We start from the raw sequence: 19,104 nt of genomic DNA, 5'->3' as shown, positions 1-19,104 counted from the left end.
ACTGGCCAGAGCACATCAGCAAGAACAAGAGAATAATGAAGACTCTACTGTAGCCTAGCCATCTGCCACAGTGTGCCATCCTCCAGGATCTTGTCATAGTATTCAGTGTCCTCCCCCTTCCCCCAGGCTTATTTCCCTGTCCCCCATGCCACTAGGCTCAACTAATTCACAGTTGAACTACTAAAAATCCACAGACTAATTTTTGTTAACCCTCTTAGTTCTGGTTTAAGTTTTATCTTCTTAACAGTTATTTCCTGGCTCCTCTGGGCAGCTTGAGTATCTCCCTTCCCAGAGCCTTGAGTATATTTTAACTATCTCTGTTTTCATGCTCTGGTATAAGCTCCTAGCACCAATCATCATTCCTTGTGTATAGGTGATCAGAAACGTCTGGTAAATTCATGAAGGAGTCAACAGAGCATTTTCATTCTATTTAAACCATAAATTTTAAAAATTAGATTAAACCATAGATTTTAAAAATAAACCAAGATTTTAAAAATTAAAAGAATGTGCTTAATAAACACTTGGCTACTGTGATAAATTGATGTTATCTTAAGGAGACAAGTTCTTTTTTAGAACACATGTTAAAACTTTAAAAAATTAACTGTGATTTCTATGAATATAAGTGATTCCAGTATTACTTTTACTGATTAAAATGCTGTTATAAAATTTAAAAAGAGGCCTAATCTTCAGTTACCCAGTGCATATTGTCAGGCCATCAGTTTTCACCATACTGAAATTAACAAGAGCGTATGATTTTTGTTGTAAAGAGTCTCTGAGGTCAAATTATAAGTCACTCTATAAGAATTATATTCTCACTGTGACTGGAAATATTTCTTAGGGGGAACATAGTTTAAACTCAAACAGTTTTTAGCTACAAGGTGGTACCTACCAATCAAAAGAAAGTGAACATTTTTTTTTTAGGCTCTCAGTAACCTAGAAGACAAGTGAAAAGGGGAACTGTAGAGATTTTCATGTATAGAGTTGAGTTTATTTTTGAGGAGAAACTGATTGATTGATATCTTTATAGTAAAGGATAGAGAATTAAGAGTGTTAGCCTAGCCATATTTATTGACATGTGATCTTTTCTTCAAATTACTCTGGCTCATGCATATCATCCCCCTAACTTTTAGTGTGATTATCCATTGGCAGTTTTTAAAGCACTTCCTGTGTCAAGATGGAAAGAGACAGCACACAGGGAATCTACAGGAGGTACAGATCTCCTAAAGACTTTGGGGCTTCTTCAATATGTGCTGATTTAAGAATTAGATGACATACGCCATCATACTCTTCTTTCCATACCTTAATGGCAATTATCACCAACCAACCAACCCCACAATCCTCATCTCATATCCCATTTCTGTCAAGTGCTAGTGATACTACCTAAGCCTATGCGTCACTTTCCACTTGTATGTCACCCCAATTCACCACAGGTGAAGGTTTTACTGTTGCTACAGTACCCCGGGGACAATCACATCCTATTTGCCACCGGCAGTGGGATCCTGCTGGCATTTACCTGATGTGATTCAATTCCACTATTGTGTCCCAAGGTTTTACTTTTGGTACTGTCTTAATTTTGCTTCTCCCTACCCCAAGTCGACCTTAAAACAAGGATTTTAGTTCGAGTAGTTTATTGGAAGTTGAATTGTAGGGTCGTGGAAAAACGAGGGAAAGAAGGAAAGAAAGTCAATTAAGAGATTTTTTATTATGGTCAACTGAAGCCTGGTCTCACACACAGTGATGGCTTCATATCTCAAACTCATTCACTGAAGTAGCAGTAATATTTATCTACAAATTCCCACTAGTCATTGTTTGAAGGGTGTTATGGGAGACTAGAAGGCAGGCATTCGTTAAGTGCCATTCCAGTGGCACGGGCAAAGAGGAACAGCTAGAAAAATTCCTCTGGCAAAGAAGTACACATGTTAACAATTAGAAGTAAGATCTCTATATCAGGCTTGTTTTAGAAGCAAGATTGAGGAGTAACCAACAAAATCATTTATCATTTTATATGACTCAGAAATATCAAGAGTAGGCGAGTAGGCCTGCTACAATGGAAAAATCATTGATCCATTGCCTAGTTTGTACACCTAACTCATTTCTCTTTCTGAGTTGAAAGGGATGTTGAGTGCTGTTATGGAAAGATCCTGTAACAATATGGCAGGTATAGTAGGTATTCCTACTGTTTCTACTCTGTCCCCAGAGGGATCCATGACATGTAGCCGTGTAACTCTACATCCATGGAAGAAGAATACTGAGATTCCTCAAGACTGTTGGACACAGAGTTGAGTTGTGACTGATACTGATGACCCATTCTATGGCATAGGAGGTACAATAGACAGCATATGCCCATGAACCCCACTGGTTCTACTAAACTTATCACCCAAAAACTGCCAGGGTAGTAAAATTGTGGAATGGCCTCTTAAATGCCCAGCTGATGCTTCAGCCTTTGGATGCTACCCTGAGTGGTTGGGGGTTGGGATATCATTCTTGAAGATGTAGTATATATGTTAAACCAAAAGCCATTGTATGGTGATATTTTCTCAAAAACTAGAAATACATGAGGCTGAGTCCCAAGCAAGAGAGCACAGGTGACTCTCTGATCATCACTCCTACTGACCCACTTGAGGAATGTGTGCTTAAACTCTGCCCCAACTTTAGGCTTTGTAGGATTTGAAATACTGGTTTAGGGATGAGTAGGGCAGGGAGTGCTTCTGTCAGGAGACACAGCAGGCTTGGCTACTCAACCTACAGTTGTGGTTGCCACCTGGATATTTTGGATTCCTAATACTCAAAGACAAGCAGACAAAGAGTTACTATAGTGGGAGGGGTAATGGGACCTGATTATCACAAAGAGGTAAAGCTACTGCTAGTAATAGAGGCAGGAAAGACTAAGTTAGAAATTTAGATGGTTGTGTCAAAGGCCTCTTGCTGTTTTGTCCCCAGTGATAACCAGGAGTGGGCAATAAACCATACACAATCAGTTATCACATTGGCGAGGAAAGAACAGCGTTTTGATGCTATATTGATAGAACAAATGTTGAGAGACTGAGGGAAAAAAAGTTTCTAAATTCACTTGAAATGTAAAAAAAACTTACTTGTTATCATTATTTTTCAGTATCCATTATCATTACAGAATGTGATTTTTTAAATTAGAAAATGGGTTATGGATAATGTACAATTAAAAGGGGAGGAGGTTTTATATACAAAATCGACTTTTCTTTAATACCAGGGCGTTTGAAAAGCTACAGTGTAATAAGGCTTCAGCTAAAATTGCGATGGTTAAGCTATTTGTCAGAGAACATCTATTTCTAATTTCAAAGATTATTAAAATCAATTGAGAAACTCTGCTTTGCCTCCACCTCTCATTCCACTTCAGAACTTTCATATTGAACCCCACGGGGCTTGGACAATCATGGCAAGCCAGCTATCATGCAGCATCATTTTAAAGCCTGTTGGCTTATTATGTAATCATGTATAAGATTGATTTTCTTTCTAGAGTAATGTTCATTATTTCCGATTAAACCTTTCCATGGACTTACTTAAAAAGTTGTGGGACACATCAGTGATGTCTAATAGAGTAAATAGAGCCCAAATTGAAACCTCACTTAAACCACTATATGATATTATGGGGCACCTGGGTGGCTCAGTGGGTTAAAGCCTCTACCTTCGGCTCAGGTCATGATCCTGGGGTCCTGGGATCAAGCCCCGCATCGGGCTCTCTGCTCAGCGGGAGCCTGCTTCCCCCTCTCTCTCTCTGCCTGCTTCTCTGCCTGCTTGTGATCTCCCTCTCTCTGTCAAATAAATAAAATCTTAAAAAAAAAAAAACAACTATATGCTATTTTAGCACATTTAACTAATTTACCCCTGAGAGACTTATGTTTTTGAGAAGTTCCTTTTTGTTTTCCTTCCATAGCTATACTGACTACCTGCCCATATCCCTGCTGAATCTTTGCCATCTTGCCTGCCCTGCGTTGGGCCTCAGGATGCCAAGCCCAGGAGGCATCAGTGATTCCCTGGATCATAGGCTTTGGCTTCAGCCAATAGGACAATGCCAGGAGATTGGAAAGCATGGGGAGAGTAATGTCAAGACAGGCATTCTTTTATCTTCAGCACCTGGCTGTCCGTGATCTGCTGAGAGGCCGGCTTGTCTATACAGCTTTCCTCCCTGGTTAGTTGTGGTTAGTTGTGGATAGTTGCACAGGCATGGTGCTTCATGCCATGGTGCTCTTTCTAAACCATGCTTTCACCATCGTAAAGTCCTTTGACGAAAAGCTCTCCTTCATGACCAGACTTGAGTGTACCTGTGTTTCTTACCAGGACCTTGACTGATAGATTACTCTAAGTATATTTGTCTAGAAAAAAGCTAGAAAAAAAAGCTAGAAAAGTTATAAAAGGCAATCATTACTTTAGAATTCATGACCCATAAGCACTACACTTCATCTCCTTAGACACACTCTCCTGAGCTTATAAATCCAAGATGGGTGACTGAAAATCTTCCTTTACAGATACAACGCCTTTCTTCCTATTTTCTCAAATCAGTTTTGTGATCGGTTTAGCTTGTGCTTCTCTCCTCCTAGTCTCTTCTTCCTCCATGTGAACCAAGGATCTATAGTGTGTCAGCCCCCTCTCCAACTAAAGCCTAGAATAACAGTCTCTCAGTTTGGAAACATCTGAAGTAGTTTTCAAGTCCTTCCTTTAACCAATGTCCAAATGAATATGATCAGTTATATGCTGGACATTTCTACCATGTTCTCAAGCACCTCTGTTTTAATATGCTCCAATATTATCTTTATTTTCTATCTGGTCTGTCACTTTTCTTGTATAATAAATGGTAGCATCATCCTTACCAAACTAGAAAACCATAACCATGTTCATCCTCAACTTTACATTTTTTCCTTCTCTGATACCAAGTAATAATGCATATTATAATGATAGCACCAAACATGCATTAATTACCCTTTATATGCAGGCTCTAAAATCAGTACTCCACATAAATTATCTTATGTAACATTTACAATAATAGCTAATATTTATTGGGAGATTATATTTATCAGATACCATGCTGAATTTAATTTGTATTAGCTTAATCTTCATAACATCATTTTGATGTTAAATATTATCTTCATCTTCCCAGATGATACTGAAGCACAGTAAGTTATATAATTTCCCAAAGTTACACACATCATAGTTGTCATGACCTGAATGCAGGTAGTTTGAAGTTCAAAAACATGCTATTAACCACTACTTGTTTTTTCCCTCTTACTCCATATAAGAGAACTATTATCCCAATCTCACAGATGGGAGAATGGATTTCTGAAGATGCTTAATAAATTTGTCCAAGATTATACAGCCAGTTGGAGCTGAACACAGCTACAAGACACAGTTTTTTCTTCAAAATTCCCAGAAACTTAACTTTCATTAGAATTTGCTCATAGGTTTTACAGAGAAGTTTTCTTCTAAAATGTCCTAATGTCTCCCCTTAGCATTTGAAAAAATCTGGATTGAAAAATTGTGAGCATTCATAGTACCTGGAGAGGTAAAATCTGAGTTGCATATGTCTCTCTGGATGAGACTAATTGAAAACCAAAGGAGAAACGCCCAGAACTCTAGACCTCCTTTAAAGTTTCTTGGCTGAAAATAAATAAATAAATAAATAATCAAGTTTTTTGGCTGAAAGCAGCCAGATTCCTACTGCAGCTCCAGGTTCTCATCTAGTGAGTAAATATTTAAAATACAGGTACCTGTAGTGGTCGCATACTTCATTAACTCCTTGCCTCGCATGTGGTGCATTGATTAAACTCACAGTAAAGGCAAAGACAGGGTTTGGCTTCAGGCCTTTTGCCACTAAAACATCCATCTGGGTGCCAGGCCCTTTCCTTTATTCTACTAAGGTGTCCAATCTTTTCTTTCTTTTTTTTTTTTTTTAAACATTTTATTTATTTATTTGAAAGAGAGAGAGTAAGCAGGGAGGAGGGGCAGAGGTAGAGGGAAAGCAGGTTCCCTGCTGAGCAGAGCCTGATGCAGGGACTGGATCCCAGGAGCCTGGCATCAGGACCTGAGCCAAAGGCAGCCACTTAACCAACTAAGCCACCCACGCGCCCCTGGAGTAATCTTTTCACTTGCCATCTCGGGGTTTGCTTGCCAAACCCAACAAAAAATTATATTTATGGACCATTTAAAAATTTTTGTTAAAGATTTATTTATTTGAGAGAGAGTGAGCGTGCATGCCGATGAGTGAGAGGAGGGGCAGACAAGGAAAGAGAGGAAGCAGAGAAGCAGACTCCTCACTAAACTCAGAGTTGGACTCTGGGCTCCATCTTATGACCCTGAGGTCCTGCCTGAGACAAAAACCAAGAGTCAGTCACTTAATGGACTGAGATTCCCAGGTCCCCCTGAACCACTTTTTAATAAAAACTGTACAGTTATGTTTTAAAAACACCAATATATGGTTATCCCGCTAGCAAAAGGAGAAGCGAGGATTACAGCTCACTCTGTCTCACAGCAAATCCCAACTCCTTCATCTGTTCTGTTATTATCAAATATAGAAAACAATTCTTTAAATCTTCCCTATTTTCTCTGTATTTCCATCACTACTGCCTCACCATTCCTCTTCTTATTCTTTTTTTTTTTTTTTAAGATTTTATTTATTTGACAGAGAGACATCACAAGTAGGCAGAGGCAGGCAGAGACAGAGGAAGGGAAGCAGGCTTCCTGCAGAGCAGAGGACCTGGGATCATGACCTGAGCCGAAAGCAAAGGCTTTAACCCACTGAGCCACTCAGGCACCCCTCACCATTCCTCTTCTTGACTTACCCCAATGTTAGTAATGTTCTTCCTTCTTCCATCCTCATTCCTCCCAATCAGTGGGAATATTTGTAAATCAAATATCTGATAAGGGGCTAGTATCCAAAATATAAAAGAACCCTTACAAGTCAACAACAAAAGAGAAATGACCCAATTATATCATGGTCATAAGATTTGAAGAGACATTTCTCTGAAGACAATATAATTTTGGCCAATGAGCACATGCAAATAAAATCAACATCACTAGTTTACTGGTGTTATGCAAATCAAAACCACAGTTTTGATATCATTTCACACTCACTATGATTGCTTATATTCAAAAGGATGGGCAATAACAACTGTTAGCAATAATGTGGAAATTCTGGAATCTTCATGCATTGCTGGTGGCAGTATAAAATGGGGCAAGATGCTTTGGAAACAGTCTGTCATCTTTTAAAAAAATTAAACCTAAAGTTACCATTTTACCCAGCAATTCCCCTTCTCACAGTAGACCCAAGAGACCCGAAAATACATGGTCACAAATGTTCATAGCAGCATTATTCATAATAGTCAAGAAGCAGAAACAACCTAAATGACCATCAGTTAATGGATGGATAAACAAATGTGATGTATGCATGCAGTGGGATATTTCAGCCATAGTAGGAATGAAGTACAATGTGGAAGAACCTTAAAAACATCACTCTAAGCAAAATAAGCCACTCACAAAAGGACACATTTTGTATGATTCCGTTTATATAAATGTCCAAAATAGGCATATGCATAGAGTCAAAAATATATTTGTAATGGCTGTTTGCGGGGAGGAAAAAATGGAGAGTGACTGGTAATGGTTATGGGGTTTCTTGTAGGCCAAGCCTTTACAACTGTTATAGTACGTAATATAACCTAACAGAGTAGGTAATATAACCCCATAGGAGTCAAGGTAGACTTGGAAATCCTGTGGGAATAAACCATGGAAAATCTCAGTACCCTAACACAATCAAAGGTTAATTTCTCACAAATGCTGTAAGAAATCTCTCACTTAATATCATTTACTAGAAAAAAACAACTTATGAAACCACTGGTGAAATGTTAACTGTATCACACAGATAATAAAAGGAAAGACAGAATTGCTTTAACCTCCCTTCCATTGATAACATCCTCAGTAAAATATATTTTCACAATATAGGCTATATTTTGCCATTATTTTCTTAAAAAAAATCCTTTAGCTAACTTATTAAATTTGAATGAAGCCCTGAAAATTCATTGCTCTTTAATGACCTATAAAGGCATTTGTCTTCCTAGTTTAAACATGTTTTATGCCCAATTAAAAATAAAATAAGCATGTCTCATGTGGTGAATTTTCATATCATTTTATTACAGTATGAAATAAAATTAAATTTTGTAGTCAACAGCCTGCTAATTTTTGTAGTTTGGTAATAAAAGCTTAGATGTAATGAAAACATGTAGTGATTTACCTTATAAATAATCAAATGATCCAGTCCATTAAAATAATTTAAGGACATAATTTTTTAGTATAAAGTAATTCCTATTTCATTACTCTGAATAAATAACCAGTCAGTTAAGACATTACCTCTTAAACTTTAAAAAGTATTCAAAAAGTTCTTAGCAGCAGCTCAAATTTTAAAATTGCCATATTTCAATAAAATTTCATTATATGAGACAGAAATTCTGTAACAGTAGGATCAGCTTATTGGATAGAAAAAATAAGGATTGGTCTATATGATAAAATTTGAGGGTATCTCTTCAAAGACACTCCTACTTGCTATTCTGTCTTACATTCTAATCAAAGATTCAGTCACACAAATACTCATTATCTACTGTGTATCACACTTTGTTCAAGACTTGAGAATTCAACAGATAACAAAAACAAAGACTCTGTCCATTTTTTGAGAACTTTATTCATTGTCACTTTGATATAGTTTGCTGTGTTTGTGTGCATGTGTGTGTGCATTGTGTGTGTCATGAATTTATTATCTCATTTGAGAAAAAAATAAGTCTAGGCTGAGATTATTAATAAGGGAAAAAGAAACCCTGTCATTGGTGTGCTAGGCAGTTTTTATTTCCTCAACTAGAAACACTGTGTTCCCCGACTCTGTATTCTGGAAAACTGGATTTGTATGGATTCTGTCAACAAGATCCCTTGTTGTAGGACATGCTAGTCAATTGGGTAAGCCCCAGTGGGAGGTTAGAGGAAGGGAAGAAAATGAAGTCTGAATATGTTTTCTCCCTGGCTTCCTACCTGTGGGATGACATGAATTGATGGAGTCCCTTGACTAGATCTCAGCACCTGTCAAGAATTCCTCTCAAAATGGGGCACCTGGCTCTGCTCAGCGAGGAGCCTGCTTCCTTCCTCCTCTCTACTTGCCTCTCTGACTACTTGTGATCTCTTTCTCTCTGTTTAAAAAGAAAAAAAAAAAAAAAAAAAGGGCGCCTGGGTGGCTCATTGGGTTGAGCTTCTGCCTTCGGCTCAGGTCATGGTCTCAGGGTCCTGGGATTGAGACCCACGTCGGGCCCTCTGCTCAGTAGGGAGCCTGCTTCCCCCCCTCTCTCTGCCTACTTGTGATCTCTGTATGTCAAGTAAATAAATAAAATCCTAAAAAAAAAAAAGAATTCCTCTCAAAACAGCCCTTTTTATGCTTTCCACTTCTGTCCTAAGGGTGGTATTTGGGCCAGGATTTACTAGGCCCAAGGTATAGCACTATTTCTTGTGGTTTCCCTATACTTATCCACATACTGTTAAAAAGCAGGTCATTTTGTTAAACATTCCTCAAATTACCTTATTTTTTAAGAAAGATTTATTTATTTACTCCAGGGGTGGGGGAGAGAGTGTGGAGGAGAGAAGAGGAGAAAGGGAGAGGAAGAGAGAATCTCAAGCAGACATCCCCCTCTCTTGCCCCTCTACCCCGGCTGAGTGCAGAGCTTGACAGTGGGGCTCAATTTCACAACCCGGAGATCATGACCTGAGCTGAAATCCAGAGTCTGACGCCCAGCCAACTGAGGCATCCAGGTGCCCTCCTCAAATTACCCAATTTGAATGTATCATCTTTTCTTCCCTGGTAGGCCCCTGACAAGCTTAGTCATTTATCTTCTGAAAAACTTCAGTGGTTTAGGACCAAGTATTCGGCACATACAATTAATCTTTCATAAGGAGACCTAATTTTAAAATTATATTTTACCCTAATTGTTTTATATTTCAGAGAAAACACTTTGCACTATCATTAACAATTTGGGTCCTTGTTCTCTATTTCATTATAACTTACAGTCTTTATTTAAAGGAGGAAAAAAGTTTGGGAAATAAAACACAGTATTTCAAAAATAGCTAAAATCTATTATGTGATTGTAAATACATATAAAAAAGATTTTTTTTCTTATAAATTAGTGTTCAAAATTTAATGACTGGTTCAGGCTACTAGGGAAGAGCTGGGAACAGGTTTAAACTCCCATTGTGACTATAATAAAAACTGGAAAAAACTTCTAAATTTAGAAAACAATTTGCAGGCAAGGAAGAGCTATCACACAGGGTTACCTCTGATCCGTGAGCAAAGGACGGATGGTAAGGTGAGCCCCACATTCACTGGCTTTCTGACCGAGGCATTTTTCTCACAATAATTCAGGAAAACACAGCCCAACTAGAGACTGCAGTCTCACAGAGTGAAAGAAAATAAAGATCAAAGTTCAGAGTTACACAGTCAGTTGGGATTTGAGAATCAGGGTAACTGCACTAAGCCCCAAAAATCTGCATAAAAATTTCCCTCTAATCTTTGGCCAACTCAAGCTTTGCATGTGTAATAAGCAGCACTGGGAGTTCTAGCAGAGAAGGGCTGGGGTTAAGTAGAAATATTGGAAGCTGCCAGAACTGTGCCTTATGAGGACAAAAAACTAGGAGGAAGAAGACAGCTAAGGTAGATATTCAAGACATAAAACAGTCAACAGATTCAGACCCAGAGATAACTAAGGAAATGAAGTTGAAGAAAAAGACTGCAAAATAAGTATGATTAATATATTAAACATAAGAGAGGAAAATGAGGAAATGGGTGGAAAATTAATCATTTCTGTAGAACTTTACAATCTATAAAAATTTGAATGGATATTTTAGGACAACAAAACAGCAAACAGGGTACCTGGGTGGCTCAGTCAGTTAAGCGTCTGCCTTTGGCTTGGGTCATGATACCAGGGTCCTGGGATTGAGTCCCACATGGGGTTCCCTGCCTATGGGGGAATCTGATTCTCTCTCTGCCCATCCCCCACCCACACCACTGTGCTTATTCTCTTTCTCTCTCAAAAATAAAAATACTTAAAAAAAAAAAAAAAAAAGAAGAGCAAACATAGTATCTGGAATTAATCACATTGAAGAGTTTTAGCAGCAGACTAAGCCAGGGAGAAGACAAAATTAGCAAGCATGGAGATAAAACTTGTAGATAAAACCCCAGAAAAGTAGGTCATGTTCTGCATTCCACAATTCTTCAAAGTGACATTTATGTGTTCTTACCAGTTTACAACTCAGCTTCTGTTGCAGGTAAACTGATTTCATCTGGGATTACCTGGATTTGCCTCTCTACAGATTTTGCATGGTGGTTTGCTCTGCACCTCGACAAGCCCAAGATAAATCATGATTTTCATTTTTTTTCAGCGTTTTTCTTGTTGCAAGAATCTGAGTGACACTTTCTGAATTCCTTACATGTCAGAGTTGAAATTGGAAGTTTGCATACATTTTTAAATAAACTTTTTATTTTAGAATATTTATATACACTTTTCAGAGTTCATTTGTTAATTCAAAACTAGTGCCCTAGTATCAAACAGACATTTTTTTTTTAAGATTTTATTTATTTATTTAACAGAGATCACAAGTAGGCAGAGAGGCAGGCAGAGAGAGAGAGGAGGAAGCAGGCTCCTGCTGAGCAGACAGCCTGATGCGGGACTCGATCCCAGGACCCCGAGATCACGACCTGAGCCGAAGGCAGCGGCTTAACCCACTGAGCCACCCAGGCACCCTCAAACAGACATTTTTCAGAGTGTCCCTTTTTGGTTTTCTTTTCTCCCCCTGCTTTCTTTCTCTTCTCTCTTTGGTTTTTGTTTTTTGTTATTTTGTTTGTTTATAGATCAGTTTCCTCCAAAGGAAATGCTGTATCTGTCCTTGTTTCTTGCATGCATCTCAACTGCAATTTGGGAGAGACATGATGATCTCAATAATGGTGTTGGGTCAACTGCTTTATGCATATTTTTGTTTTTAAATAAAGAACCTAAACCCAGGTGCTTGTGTGGCTCAGTCAGTTAAGCATCTGCCTTTGGCTCAGGTCTTGATTCCAGGTTCCTGGGACTGAACCCCGCATCGGGCTCCCTACTCAGGGGGAAGCCTGCTTCTGCCTCTACCCTTCCCTCTTGCTCATGATCACTCACTCACTTTCTCTCTCAGATAATAAATAATATCTGAAAAAATATAGGACCTAGACCCTTATTTTATACCACATACAAAATTATTTCAAGGTTGGTCACAGAGTTAAATGTAAAAGCTGAAACAACCAAACCTCTACAAGATACAAAGTCAAATATATGCATGCAGTAAACCATAAAACTATTGACATTTGTTAAAATTAAGAACTTTTGTTTATTAAAATTAAGAGACTGAAAGGAAAGCCAAAACAGAGAAAATATTCCAATATATATATATCAACAGGTTCACATCCAAACCTCCTAAAGAACTCCTACTATTAAGTGAGAAAAAGAACATTCAATTATTAATGAATAGAATTAAACACTTCCCAAGAGAGTATCAAAAGAACCAATAAATATATAAAAAGGTACCAAAATTAGTTATCAGGAAAATGTAAGTTAAAACCACTCCACATCCACCACGGTAGCTGAAATGAAAAAGACCAAAAGAAGATGGGATAGGATGTGGAGCAACTGGAACTTTTACTATTATCACCAATTTGAAAAAATTTTGCCGTTTCTACAAATGCTAAATATACTCCCTGATCTACCAGTTAATGCACAGCAATGGAAAATAACTAATTACTGACACACACGACATGCATGAATCTGACAGACTCACTGTTGAGTGAAATAAGCCATATGCAAAAGAATACTTGCTGTATGACCCTGTTGATGAGGTTCAAAACGTAACAAAACTGATGTAGTGATCAAGATCCGAGTATGCTGTGTGTGGTGGTGGTGGCAGGGGAGTACTCGGGGTATGGCCAAAATGGAATCTCCAAGGAGGTCTAGAATGTTCTGTATCTTGATTAGGGTACTGGTTAAATGGGTAAGTCAACATATAAAAACTTCATCTGTATATTTAAGATTTGAGCACTTTATTTTGTGTAAGTTGCATCTCAATTTTTTAAAAGACACATTGTCCTTTCCCATGCAAATGAAATCAATATAAGGTTGAAATCATTCCTTCCCACACAATCAATTTTTAGTGCTGCTGCAGACAAATTGGAAACATTGTCTTCAAAATAGAGTACGAATTTTCCTTTAAAATTTAATTGCTAATGTATTTTTTATGATAATAATGTTAAGCTTCCTTTTAATTGTTCATGTTCTAAAAAACTAAGCCAGCTCCTTGCCAAAGTATATACAGAACCATCTACTCTGATGTTTTTGTCAAATACTCAGAACTGGGTGTGATACTAATCGGAGATTTAAAGCACACATATTTTTAGGACTGAATAAAAGTTTCTGTTGGATACTGCCCCCCAAAAAGAAAACACTTTCTTTCAGCAGTCACCTCATTGTCTAGTGACAGTTCTCAACTGAAGAACTAAGGACCGTGAGTACCCAGTTAACTTTTTATACACAGAATTCCTTAGGTTTGCACAATATTTGCTTAGTAAGTCATTCAATTCCATCTAAACCAGTAAGCAATCATGTAACAAACCAAGAATATACAGATGTTGGACAGGGGAATGTTTACCCTAATTTAACAGAAACATGACCCATATATAAATTAAGATAGTCTGAACAGAAATATAGTCCACATGTGATTTTAAGTAGCTTTGGGGGGCATTTTGTATTAATGACAGATCAACCATTTGGGAGGGTTATAACACAAAGATACCAAGATTAGGAATCTGGCACCAACACTATTCAATTATGGGGCCCTGGCTGAAGCTTTGGGTTTCAGCTCCCTCATATATATAAAATGAAGGGTTATTTTTTAAGTTCTTCTATTGCCTCAGAGAAAGTTCCATAATACTTTTTATTACACTGTATCATGACTTTCTACATTAATAGTCACTTATAAATGCAGATTAGGAATTTAATCATTTTCCCATTTTCTTTTTTTTTTTTTAATATTTTATTTATTTTGACAGCAAGAGATCACAAGTAGGCAGAGAAAGAAGGGGAAGCAGGCTCCCCGCTGAGCAGAGAGCCTGACGCGGGACCCGATCCCAGGACCCTGAGATCATGACCTGAGCTGAAGGCAGAGGCTTTAACCCACTGAGCCACCCAGGCGCCCTCCCATTTTCTATATAGATCAGTACTTTGCTAACTTTGAGAGAAAGAGTCATTTTGTAATGGGTGGCAGCACAGTTTTAGGAAAACGTCATAGCATGCATGAGATTCCGCCATTCTCTCTCCCTTTTCTTGCACTGTAACATGAAAGTATGACAAAAATACTCATCTGAATCAGTAATTTCCCCTCAGTCATATGCCAAAAGTAGTACCGAGTAAAGCCATGTCCAAACATAAAAAATACAATAAATAGGCCAACAAACTCTTAAGTATTTACTACCTTTGTAAAAACAACTACAGCTTTACAACAATTTTTTTTTTTTTTGTAATGTGAGTAAAGGAACGGTAAGATGGATAGCATAATTTCAAAATTAATTTCATTTTTCCCCAAAAACATTGTGGAGCAAGGTAGGGAAGAGGAAATTTCTTGAAGGCTTTAAGGTTTCTCTTTACCCCACCCAGTCCAGGCCTAGACTCCTCTGACCACTTGGTAATCCCAGGCTCTACCTCTGGGCTCTTCCTTAAAAAATCTTGCAAGAAGTCTAAGGCTGAAAGACCATATTCTATTTGAGACTTTTCAGAGTTTTCTTTGTTCTACAACTAAATGTAGTAATGGCAGGAATGGGTTGTCTGGTTGTCCAGCTCTCCATTCTCACCCCAACTTCTCCTCCTCATTCCTTCCCTCCCCAAGGGCACTCCACACTTGAGCCCCCAGGGCCCGAAGGGCACCCTCAAATTCAAGATTCACAGACATTCCTGCTAACAGCTGTCTCTTCACCTCTGAGGTGTGAAGATATGCATAGTCGGCTGAAAAGTGGGCTCCGTGTTTGAGGAACAGACACATGCAGAGTCCTAAGTACCCACGGAATGGTCTAGAAGGAGGAACATGGTCTCTGGATGACCACATGCCCTTGGCCCTATAGGGAGTGTCATGGTGAAGGACAACTCCAGCAGCTGCTGGGATAGAGCCCTCTGTCCAAATCTAAGAAATGTACCAGTCACACTGCTACCAGAGTGACGGAATTTAGGACGTTCAACATGTAGAACCATTAACTGTGTTCATTATTATTTTATTATTTTTCCTTTCCTTCTAGAAATTCCCTTTATCTCAAGGTAAGTGATGTCACGTAAGGGAAAGGCAAAATGCAAGGATGGGAAGAGCAGGCTCAACAGAATACTCTCAGAGGATTTTTTATTTTAAAAGATGATACTCACTGAGAAAAATTAATTTTTCATTGGTGGAGATCATGCAATTACAGCAAAACTTGTTGCAGAGATTGTTTGAGCCAATGTACTCTCTCTTTAGCTACCTAAATTTAAATGAGGGAAATCCTACAATCATAGTGGTGCATCTTGGAAAATACGGTAAGATACACAGGGTTTTGAAGATTTTTTTTAAAACCTAGGAACATTAAAAGTACTAGCATATTGTGCAAGCAATGTTAGTGGTGGAAGGAAGACTGGAAAGGAGGAATAGAAGATGCATAAAAATAATTGTATACAATGTCTATTAAGTAATAAACAAAATTATAATTATCATTCTAATTTCTTCAGTGTAAAAAAATTAGCTGTCTCCTCCATTAAAAAATTAGTTCTTTCAAATTCTTTATAGTCATTTGTATATTGTCTATTCCAGATTTTCATTTTCCTACTTTACAACCCAGGAATAGAGGTGCAATTAATGACTCCATTCTCTTCCACTACTATGAGAGTGTAATTATTTCATTGGAAATCACTACTATGTATTACTTTGTGCTTTATTTCTTCCATAACTTTGTTCATATATTAGCCTCATATAGTGCCTACCTTATAAGATATTATAAGATAAGAAATTATCAGGAGAGATTTAATGCAGAAATAACTATGGTATATGATGTCCCTACTTATTCATTTATGCTTATGTAACTTTGGAGGTACTCAAAGGGCTCCACAAATATTGAGTCATTAAAGCTTAGTACCCCTGTGAGGTGCACTTGGTTATTATCATTATAGCTTATTATTATTCCTACAGATCAAGTTTCCTCCAGAGTGCTGAATGGCTCTTACAGAAATCGTTGGCTTTTTAATATTCTGCATCTGAGAATCACATTTCTGGTTTATAAAATTAGCTCATTTTTCTTTGCCTCTTGTGAGTTACCAGCAGCCATCATCCACTTCAGGTAACAGCAGAAAGAGTGTCACCGAGTTTCAGAATGCCTTCCAGTTAAAAAGATTGTTTTGTTTCCTATCAGGGCATTTTGTTTCCTATCAGAGATATGGATAGAAGGCAAAATACTTGTGGGATAAAAAGTAATAGTGGGTGGTTTGGTTTCCCATACCACCAAGCAATTCTCCAATTTTCAGTGAACACCAATTGGGTATCCCACAAATTTAACTCAATTCTGACAATCTGCTTGAAGATAGCATCAGATCCCACAGGTTAAAGCCTCAGTCCCACAACACTGCCCCCACTTCGGACACCCAGTTTCAAGTCCAGATTGTCGGCTCTACTTTGGATCTACTGGCTAAAACCTGGGCTTCCCATGACCCCTTCCTTGAATTCAGTAATTTGTTAAAATGGCTCACAGAACTCAGGGAAACATTTACTTACATTTACCAGTTTTTTATACAAGATATGGATGAGCAGCCTGATAAATTGGTACATGGGTGAGGTACAGAAGGTCCTCAGTACAGGTCCTTCTGTGCCCATAAGAATGGAGATTTGCCACCGCCTCAGCATCTAGATGCTGTCACCAACCTGGAAGCTTTCCAAGCCATGTCATTTTGGGTGTTTATAGAAGCTTCCTTATACAAACATGACTGGTCACATCACTGGCCACTGGTAACAGAGCTCTGTCTCTAGTCTCTCTCCCCTCATCTCAGAGGTTGGGTTGACAGTTCCAACCTCTAATCACATAGTTGGTTTCCTCACAACCAGCGCCCATCAAGAGGGACTTTCCAAATACCATCTCATTAATACAAATTCGGTGTGGTGGAAAGGAGCTTGTTATAAGTAACAGAAGGCACTTTCATCACTTTTACCACTTAAGAAATTCCAAAGGTTTTAGGACATCAGTGCCAGGAATGTGATGAAGACCAAATCCATGACTTATTATAAATCACAATCACAGTAGGTGACAGGAAAATTATTGGCAATTTAAATAGTATCAAAATGCAGATTATGTAAATGAATCACTGTGGTCTTTCATACAATCTTCTTTATATAGTAAAATGTCAGTGTGACTGACAGTAGAAGTCTACATAAGGAATGAGCTGACTTTTTGATACAATAGCAATGTCTGGCCTCCTCTCTGCATCAAGTCACAGATGCCACCACTGAAGTCACTAATGATAAAGTAATGATGAAACACCCGCTCTATCTAGACTGTTTTCATATTGACTATGACAAATAAAAGATGTTGTACTAAAATTATTGTTTAGATTTTCTTCCATTGATGAGTATGTGAGTGGTAGGTAAGTCACTGAATACTGCAGCAGTTAATATACAGAAATCCCTATTCTCGTGTTTACTACACTCTAGCATAGGTATTCAGACAAACAATTAAATCAGTGAATATGATGATTGGTGCTATGGAAAAAATAAAAGGGACAGAAAGAAGAATTGGGGGATTCCACGGTTCAGGAGTGTTAAAAGCATCCCTATTTTTTGTCTTTTGTTGTTGTGGTGGTGGTTTTTAACCAGGCATAGGCTTATAAAAGAAGTTAACTAGTATTTTAGGAAAGAATGTGGTGTCTAAACAGGGTGTTTCTGGATCAGATGGGGGGGGAGCCCAAATGTGGAGCGATGATCAGGCGGAAGCTGGGGGTCAGGGATAGGGGCACAGCAAGTGAAAGAATTCCGCTAAAGCTGAGCAAACAGTTTACCGAATACCCTGCAAAGGAGCAGCAGGCAGGACAGCAAGGGCGAGGCTGTGTGAAAGGAGGCAGTGGGCGGGGACTGTTTATAAAGGGAGATGAGGAAGTCTAGCAACATTTGGCATCTTCCCTTTTTTGGGAACTGCCTGGTTTATGCAGCCCACTGGTCACTTAGGGCCTATGGATATTTTGAGGTTTTGAGCTGTGTAACCTGAGGGGCCCATCTCTATTCAGCCAGGCCATCCCTGTGGCCCTTTCTGGAGCCTGTTTGCCTCAAAGTGGCCTCTATAAGGAAGATGCTAACTGAAGAAGGTGCTACTTTTAAACTAAGTGTGATAAATAATGAGACTATTCCATAATGTAGTTTTAGAAAATTCCATATTGCTTAACCTAAAAAAACCCACAAAATTATCTGCTAAGGACACGAAGTTAAACATAAACAAGTAGGGATGTAATTTTTTAAAATTAATGTGAACAAGTAACTTGGGATAAAAGGTTTTCACTCAAATTAGACAAATTTTTTTTTAAGACTGATTGATTTGACAGAGAAAGAGAGCGAGAGAGATCACAACAGGGGGAGTGGGAGACAGAGAAGCAGGCTCCCCGCTGAGGAGGGAGCCCACATGGGGCTCGATCCCAGGACCCCAGGATCATGACCTGAGCTGAAGGCAGACCCATAATGACGCTTAATGACTGATCCACCATACATGAATATTTACATCTAATAAACACTCTCTCTTAAAAAAAAATATCTGACTTTAACCTTATTCTTAACTCTACATAGGTTGTTACATATGCCTGGTATCTCCATTTGCATTTGTTCTATACAGTAGAAGAAATTGCTCACAAATTATCAAGAAGGCAGAAAACTCAGTTTTTTGGAAAGTATACCCTTTAAAATGTAAGAATTAAATATCTGAAGCAGATATGGGATTAGAATTCTTTGTAGTTCTAGTCTCTTGTAATTAAAAAAAATATTATCAATATATTC

The sequence above is a fragment of the Mustela putorius genome, unplaced genomic scaffold (assembly GCF_011764305.1).
Source record: "Mustela putorius furo isolate JIRA1106 unplaced genomic scaffold, ASM1176430v1.1 tig00003845_pilon_pilon_pilon, whole genome shotgun sequence".
Lineage (NCBI taxonomy): Eukaryota > Metazoa > Chordata > Mammalia > Carnivora > Mustelidae > Mustela > Mustela putorius.
The sequence above is the reverse complement of the archived record's forward strand: the minus strand, read 5'-3'. Positions refer to the sequence as shown.